Genomic DNA, 9,845 nt, shown 5'->3' with positions numbered 1-9,845 from the left:
GGAAATAAAAAAATAAAAAAATAAATTAATAAAAAACTTTACGGGAACCCATCACCTTTTTCCACCCCAGACCCGAGCAACGGGAAGGCGGAAGGATGAACTGAATAACATACAGATTTTAGGTCAATGGCCAAGCACTGGGACCTATGGGGCTATTCAACGCTGAAGCAGAATTCGAGAGTCAGGCTAGGAGTGCGCGAGCCACTCTGTGGAGCCACGCCATGGCGTTGGCGTCGGCGTGTGGCGTGGCGTCTGTGTGTGGCGTGGCGTCAGTGTGTGGCGTGGCGTCAGTGTGTGGCGAGGGATGTGGCTTCTCATAAGTTTCCATGGTTCTTAAAAGGTCTGAAAGGTAGGATGCTGCAAAGAGCATTCACCAATGCCTACCAACGGCTCACCGCGTGAGGTGCACTGAAAGCACTAGCCAGCTACGGGGTCAACACACAAAAAAATCACTCATTCTTCATCAACTGAGAATTGCATGTATCTAACTCACCTCTCATTTATTGAAAAAAATCGAGTTTGGTTAAATAATTCATCCGTCTCTTTGTGATGACCACGCAAGATTCAGCCCACAAGTCGTGCTTTTAAATTGGTAAAGTAGATTCGTGAATATTGCAGAGGCTGTCAGTGGTTGGTCTCCTTCCCTCTTTGGAATTTAAAAAAATAAATAAATTCATCAAACTGAGTTTCAGAAGTGTGTATCGTTGAACTTTAGTCTCGCAAATATGTCGTTAAATTATGGAGAATATTTTCTATCAGAGATTCTGATTCTGTGTGATAAACTGTACCATACGCAAAGAAAAAATCCAAATAATTATTCCATTTTATTTTTTTTTATTTTTTTTTTTCTATCACAGTCATCCAAATATTCGACTGGGTGGTATTTATAGTGTGGGGTTCCAGATTGCATCCTGCCTCCTTAGGAGTCCATCAATTTCCTCACTACGTGCGCTGTTTCTAGGAGCACACTCTTCTGCATGAGTCCCGGAGCTACTTCAGCATCTAGTTTTTACAGATTCCTTTTCAGGGATCATGGGAACGTGCCTAGTATCCCTATGATTGTGGGTACAATATCCATCGGCTTATCCCACATCCCTATTTCTATTTTCAGGTCTTGATACCTATTAAATTTTTCTTTCTTTGTCTTATTATTATTATTATTATTATTATTATAATTATTATTATTATTATTATTATTATTATTATTATTATTATTATTATTATTATTATTGTTGATGTTAATCAAAAGATAAACCTATTCATATGGAACAAACTCACCTCAGGGGTTATTGACTTGAAATTCAAGCTTCCAAAGAATATGGTGTTCATTATTTAGTAAGAGAAGGTAAAGGGAAATACAGAAAAAAGAGATCTCACTTATTACAGAGAAAAAATAAATCAATGAATTATTAATCAGACAAAAAAGTACTAAAATGCAAGGAGAATAGCCTTAGGGTGGAAATATACATTGATTTCAGGACAAAATGTATGTGAAATAAGCCAAGACAGATATGGAGGGATGTGTTTATAGCATAGATTTTGCATTTTATTACAAAAATGTAAAATAAATGCAATAATAGCATTAGTGCGGCAATACATTAATTTCAGGACAAAATGTTAGTGCAGCAAGCCAAGACAGATATGAAGGGATGTGTATATAGCATAGATTTCCCAAGACAGATATGAAGGGATGCGTCTATCCCCAAATTTCGAAAACAGACCCACTCGCTATCGTAATATAGAACTATACCAAAACTACCTCCACGTAAGACTTGAAAATAAAATTAAAAAACACGCCGTTACAAAAAGTACACACTTCAAATACAGCAAAGGGGCAGAAACATTCATTACACAGACAACAGAAACGTCCAGAAAAGTAACATATGTTAGACGGGGGACCCTGACGAGAAGGGAACGGTGAAATTGGACGAAAATGCAGAGCGAAATCATTTAAAAAAGTGTTCGCCCTCGGGAGGAGACAGAGGATAAAAGATATATATACATATATACACCCATATCAAGAAGAAAACTCAGAACAACTGGAAATGATCAAAAACTGCTGGGGGAAGTGAAGAGGTGTAAAGGGATATATCCATCTCACTCTCTCCTCTCTCTCTCTCTCTCTCTCTCTCTATTTTATTATACTTTGTTTTTGTTCCTGTTTTACCAACAATTATTAGAGATGAGAACAATTCTCTCTCTCTCTCTCTCTCTCTCTCTTCTCTCTCTCTCTCTCTCTCTCTCTCTCTCTCTCAAAATTTTTTGTTCATGTTTTACTAATAATTATTAGAAATGTGGACAATCTCTCTCTCTCTCTCTCTCTCTCTCTCTCTCTCTCTCTCTCTCTCTCTGGGTTAAAGAATAATGGACAAAATACTACGTAAACAACAGAAACAAATCAGGCGCAATAAGAGAATCTCTCTCTCTCTCTCTCTCTCTCTCTCTCTCTCTCTCTCTCTCTCTCTCATATCTTTTGGGTTTAACGTCTCCCAAGCCATCTGAAACGTTTGAAATGGCTGGTGGTGCCGAATCTGTAATCGAGATATTATTTCAGACTCTTTTGGTACATTCTCGGTATGTCCCATCATAGAATTTTTTTCGATGATGAAATTTAAAATTATTTTTGGTAAAAATGATCAATTCAACCATGCCAGTGGTCACAATTTCACCTCTACGACCAACAGCTATCAATCTACAAGTTCCTGTCACTATAATCCAGGAAATCTACCACAAGCAAACGTTAAAAGCACATTCATTCACCCAAATGCAAAGTGTCGACTTTCGAAAGAGAAAGTGTCAGACGGGAAAGCAGAAAAAACAGAGAAAGGTGATGTGTGGGGGGTTGGGGGGGGGGGGGGGAGAGGAAGTCACCCAAAACAAAGTGTCGACTTTCGAGAGAAAGTGTCAGACGGGAAACTGCAGAAAAAACAGAGAAAGTTGGAGGGAAGGAGAGAGAGAAAGAAAAGAAAGCTGAAATTATGAGGATCCGAGACCAGTAAGAGAAAGTGGCAGACGGGAAAGCAGAAAAACAAAGAAAGGTGCGGGGCTTGGGTCGGGGGGAGGGGTGGGGGAGGGGGAGAGAGAGAGAAAAAAAAGCTGAAATTATGAGGTTCCAAGGACAGCTGCTGGCTCCACCCAAGTGACTCTTTATCAAAAATGGAGGAAGCAATTTATCTGGAATTGAACTCTAAATCCCTCTTGATGAGATTCGGAGCAGATATGCACGCAGGATGGAGGAGGTCCCTCGGGATTAGGAGTCACAGAGAGAGAGCGAGAGAGAGAGAGAGAAGAGAGAGAGAGAGAGAGAGAGAGAGAGAGAGAGAGAGTGTGTGTGTGGAGAGAGAGGTTTGCATACATTAGGTATACATGTTCGTACACACAATTTATGGTATATATCTGCAAATATCTGCAAATTTATATATATATATATATATATATATATATATATATATATATATATATATATATATATATATATATATATATATATATATATATATATATATATATATATATAATATATATATATATATATATATATATATATATATATATATATATATATATATATATATATATATATATATATATCTTGTAAGAATTTCGCTCCTGGTGAACTTAAGTTTAATAAAGAACATATATATATATATATATATATATATATATATATATATATATATATATATATATATATATATATATATATATATATATATCTATATATATATATACTGACATAATCCACGTAGCAAAGAGAAACAGTGGAGATATGCAAGGCCTTTCGATTCTTGTCCTTACTTAGCAGAGTAATAAAGGACAAGAGGTCGAAAGGCCTTGCAGCAGAATTCCATCGATTCTCTTTCCTTCGTGGATTTGGTCTTTATTTATACTGGAGTGAGAATTGTGAGAACATCTGATAAATGGAAAGCACATCTCATGAAACTGGAACTATGCCTGAAGGTAGTTTTAATCTCAGCGCCATTACAATTTAACAATGGAAAATCAAAGAACATTGAATGTGCTCCCCTCCCCACATCCCCCCTTTTTATTCGTAGACTACAGCACCACGTCCCCTAACCGTTGTTTAAAAGGCCCCTACCCAAAAAAAATATCCCTATAAAGTTTTTTATTTTTTTTTTATTTTTCTCCCATTCATTAGTTAACACTTCACGCCAACTCGGCAGAGAGCATATCAAAGGGTCCCATTCAGGCCCCAATCAAGCGGTGCTTTGGGACTGCTTTGAAAGCAATCACCTGTGAGGACTTACCTAAATCCTCCCTACCCCCTTCCCCAACCCTCTCTTCTTCCTCCCCTTCCTTCCCCCCTTCTTCCCCCCTCCCCCCCAAGGACACAGCCACCAACCCCTCCAAGCCTTTCCCTTACAGACAGAGCTCGGCTTCAAAATCGATATTTGCTATGCAAAGTCAATCTGGGCTTTACCCCTCCGCCCAAGGAAGGTGATCGGAGAGAGACTGGCATCCCTCCCCGGGATATCTCCCCCTCCCATCGCCCCTCCCCCAGCTGGTGTGAGAGAGAGAGAGAGAGAGAGAGAGAGAGAGAGAGAGAGAGAGAGAGAGAGAGAGAGACATACCTGTATTATACGTTGCTTGCATACTAGACAAAAGACTTTTTTTTAAATTGGTAAACTCGGGATATTCCCTCATTTATTCTGTTTTTTCTCATTTTCATAAGGTTGTATATATATATATATATATATATATATATCATATATATATATATATATATATATATATATATATATATATATATATATATATATATAAATGGAAGAAGGAAGTCTGCGTATTTTTCACCAGAAATTGACGAACGAGAATCGGAAAAAACTTCGTCGGTATGAAGATACCTGCAAGAAACTCATTGATGCCAGTAAAGCAATTGCTTTTAACGAATTTAATATATATATAATATATATTATATATATCTATATATAATATATATATATATATATATATATATATATATATATATATATAATGGAAATTAGCACAAACCCAGAATGGGATTAGGAAAGCATGTTTTTAGGATTAGGACAGAACGAAGTTTGTAATAGGAAAACCTGATTGGGATTAGGCCACCAGTAACATTCATTGCCAATGGTGGAAATTTCTTGTCAGTTTTACATCAACGTGGATTTTTAAAACAATTTTTCAAAACTAGAAATCCTTTGATAAAAACAAAATCAGGATAAACGGAAAAAAGTGGATTTTTCCAATGATTTACAAAAAAAATGTTTCATCACAGCTGATACTCTGCTTTTAATACGCTGCATTTATTTCACCTAAAGGTAGGATGGCATGGAACTCTAAACAAGCAATCGGAAAATAAAGATATTAGTGAGATAACGTACGCACCCTCTGACACTTCCAAGCCTACATCCAATCCTCAACACATACCCTTGATAATATGACCAAATACTCGGATAAAATGACTTAGTTTACGGCAGTTGCTCTCACGATAAAGGTGAGGCGAGAATCAACAGTTTGTAACCATTTCGAGGCGAAATTATTTGTGACAGGAACAGGCCAGGTTAAACGTTTGTTGTGCTTAAATATCTGCAGGCAACTTTCAGCTTTCCAAACATTAATTTCTAAAATTTTTATTTCTTAGCCGTTTCAACTCGGCGGTTTTGCGCTTGGAGGCTCTCTCTCTCTCTCTCTCTCTCTCTCTCTCTCTCTCTCTCTCTCTCTCTCTCTCTCTCTCTCAGAAGACTGGCGCTTGTTTACGAAACATTAAATATGGATTGGACGAATACGCAATTTCAGTAATTATAATTCAAGCGTTGGGTTCCTTGTGTTGAAGAGATCGTAAGTCTGTGTGCGCTCGCTCGCGCGCGCGGGTGTGTGTGTGGATGGGTTCCTGACTTAACTGTTCAGCTTCTCCAACATTAAATCGTTCACATTTTTTTTTACCATTTAAGGAAAAAGAACTTTGAAGGAGAGTTGAGCCTCAAAATAAATAATGCGACTTTTTGGTATCAAAATAATAATAATAATAATAATAATAATAATAATAATAATAATAATAATAATAATAATAATAATAATAATAATAATGACACGAGTGAATTAAGACTTTCCTGAAGCATTTAACAAAATTGCTTCTTAAATATTTCATCACTCTTATTGAACGGAAATGAAGGAAAACATAAACCAACATAAACATACCGAATATGTCGACGAAATACAACATAAAAGGGTAAAAAAAAATAGAAAAAAAAAGAATTAAGGGAGAATGAACGAATGAGGAAGAGGAGGAGGAATATTCAAAGGACCGATGACGGAGAGGAGGAGAAGGGAGAGAGAGAGACCAAGAGAAAGAGAGATGGAGAAAAAAGAGGCAGGGATGAAGGAATAATCAAAAGTTTATAATAAAAAATAGTTCGGTCTGAATTTGGGGAATGAAGGGGAGCTGATTGGAAGGACTAAAGACGGGGATGGACGCAAACACGCAATATGAATAGGAGAGAGAGAGAGAGAGAGAGTTGAGAGAGAGAGAGAGAGGAGAGAGAGAGAGGAGAGAGAGAGAGAGAGAGAGTTTCACTCCTGTATCTCTACTCGGTTTGAAATACGGGTAATTGTGCATTGTTATGTAGCCCCATATATATATATATATATATATATATATATATATATATATATATATATATATATATATATATATATATATCAAATTCCACCACAGGATACAAAGAAAATAGGACATTGGCCCATCCTTTCAATTATTATTATTATTATTATTATTATTATTATTATTATTATTATTATTATTATTATTATTGAGAGAATTTGAAGTTCTGAAGTTTAGGTTAATAACGCATTCATTATACTATTAACCCTATTCTCTACACTAACCAATATATAATAATAATAATAATAAAATAATAATAATAATACGAGGAAACCACATTATTGAAAACGATCTTTCTATATAGTTCTTTCATTCCAATTATTATTATATTATTATTATTATTATTATTATTATTATTATTATTATTAATTATTATTATTATTATTATTATTATTATTATTAATTATTATTATTATATTACTTCTCTCTCCACCCATGAAAAATAATCATATAATTCCTTGCGTTTACCATTATTTTTTCTCAAACATGTTGGAAAGAATGTCAGTTTCAAGCTATTATTATTATTATTATTATTATTATTATTATTATTAGTTATTATTATTATTATTATTGAAAGAATACTGTTGTTATTGTATTTTTTTTTGGGTTTTTTGGGTTTATCAGGTCCTCCAATTTGACTGGGGTATATTCATAGTGTGGTGGGGTTCCGGTTGCATCCTGCCTCCTTAGGAGTCCATCACTCTTCTTACTAGTGCGCCGTTTTCTAGGATCACACTCTTCTGCATGAGTCCTGGAGCTACTTCAGCCTCTAGCTTTCCAGATTCTTTTTCAGGGATCTTGGGATCGTGCCTAGTGTTCCTATGATTTATGGGTACAATTTCCACTGGCATATCCATATCCTTCTTATTTCTATTTTCAGGTCTTGAATACTTGTCCATTTTTTTTCCTCTCTTTTCTCTTCAACTCTGGTGTCCCATGGTATTGCGACATCAATGAGTGATACTTTCTTCTTGATTGTCAATCAACGTCACGTCTGGTCTGTTTGCACGTATCACCCTATCTGTTCTGATACCATAGTCCCAGAGGATCTTTGCCTGATCGTTTTCTATCACTCCTTCAGGTTGGTGCTCATACCACTTATTACTGCAAGGTAGCTGATGTTTCTTGCACAGGCTCCAGTGGATGGCTTTTTGCTACTGAATCATGCCTCTTTTGTACTGGTTCTGTGCAAGTGCGACATTCGCTTGCTATGTGGTTTATGGTCTCATTTTTCGTATTGCACTTCCTACATATGGGATAGATGTTATTTCCATCTATCGTTCTTTGGATATATCTGGTTCTTAGGGCCTGATCTGTCCGCTGTTATCATTCCTTCAGTTTCCTTCTTGAGCTCTCCCCTCAATGGTAACCATTGCCATGTGTCATCGCTGGCCAGTTCTTTAGTCTGTCTCATGTATTGTCCGTGCATTGGTTTGTTGTGCTAGTCCTCTGTTCTGTTTGTCATTCTCCTGTCTCAGTATATTTCTGGGTCTTCGTCTACTTTAATCAGTCCTTCTTCCCATGCACTCTTGAGCCACTCGTCTTCACTGGTTTTCAGATATTGCCCCAGTGCTCTGTTCTCGATGTTGACGCAGTCCTCTATGCTTAGTAGTCCTCTCCCTCCTTTTCGTGTTATGTATAGTCTGTCCGTATTTGCTCTTGGGTGTAGTGTTTTGTGTATTGTCATATGTTTCCTAGTTTTTTGGTCTATGTTGCGGAGGTCTGCCTTCGTCCATTCCACTATTCCTGCGCTGTATCTGATTACTGGCACTGCCCAGGTGTTTATGGCTTTTATCATATTTCCGGCGTTGAGTTTTGACTTGAGTATCACCTTGAGTCTCTGCATATATTCTTTCCTGATCGTGTCCTTCATCTCTTGGTGTTTTATATCCCCTCCTTCCATTATTCCCAGGTATTTGTATCCCGTCTCATCTATGTGTTTGATGTTGCTCCCATCTGTCAGCTTTATCCCTTCAGTCCTTGTTACTTTGCCCTTTTGTATGTTGACTAAGGCGCATTTTTCTATTTCAAACTCCATCCTGATGTCCCCAGATACAACCCTTACAGTCTGGATTAGGGTATCTATTTCCTTGATGCTCTTCCCATACAGCTTGATGTCGTCCATGAACATCAGATGGTTGATTCTGTTGCCTCTTTTCTTGAGTTGGTACCCGGCATCCATCTTCTGTAGTACTTTTGTCATGGGAATCATGGCTACTACGAAGAGTAGTGGGGACAGTGAGTCGCCCTGGAAGATCCCTCTCCTGATATTAACCTCTGTTAGTCTTATTCCAGAGCTTGTAAGTATTGTATTCCAGTTGCGCATTGTATTTTTGAGGAAGCTGATGGTGTTTTACTCTGCCCCATATATTTTCAGGCATTCTATTAGCCATGTGTGTGGTATCATGTCGAAGGCTTTCTTATAGTCTATCCATGCCATGCTTAAAATGGTAATTTAAAAAAATTACCATTTTGTCTAAGAGGAGCTGGTCTTTTGTGCCCCTACACTTCCTTCTGCAGCCTTTCTGTTGGTGGGGGATGGTGTTTGTCTCCTCTAGGTAGTTGTATAGCCTTTCACTGATGATACCAGTTAGTAACTTCCACATTATTGGTAGGCAGGTGATAGGCCTGTAGTTACTGGCTATATTTCCCTTACTCTTGCCTTTCTGGACTAAGGATGTTCTTCTTGTGGTCATTATTATTATTATTATTATTATTATTATTATTATTATTATTATTATTATTATTATTATTATTATTATTATTTCTCTCGCCACCCATGAAAAATAATTATATAATTCCTCTGCGTTTCCATAATCGTCTTGGTTATTAATTCTTTTAATATTTCTCCTTTTCTTCAGTGGGCATTGTTCCACTGCGGGTAACACTGTGCCACGTGAGAGGACCTTGTTCCGCTCATTAACCCCAGTGGGCCATTATAGAGCTCTTGTGATGAATACAAGTCGGCTGTAGGGAAAATGGAGGCGGTAATGAGTCTCTCTCTCTCTCTCTCTCTCTCTCTCTCTCTCTCTCTCTCTCTCTCTCTCTCTCTCTCGTCTAGTTTCTGCTGCTTCGTTTAATTGAATTTGGTTATGTATTTCTTTTTTACTTTAATGATCTTTAACGATCGCCATCCCGTCTCTCTCTCTCTCTCTCTCTCTCTCTCTCTCTCTCTCTCTCTCTCTCTCTCTCTCTC

This window comes from Macrobrachium nipponense, chromosome 4 (assembly GCF_015104395.2).
Source record: "Macrobrachium nipponense isolate FS-2020 chromosome 4, ASM1510439v2, whole genome shotgun sequence".
NCBI lineage: Eukaryota > Metazoa > Arthropoda > Malacostraca > Decapoda > Palaemonidae > Macrobrachium > Macrobrachium nipponense.
This window is presented reverse-complemented; position numbering follows the sequence as displayed.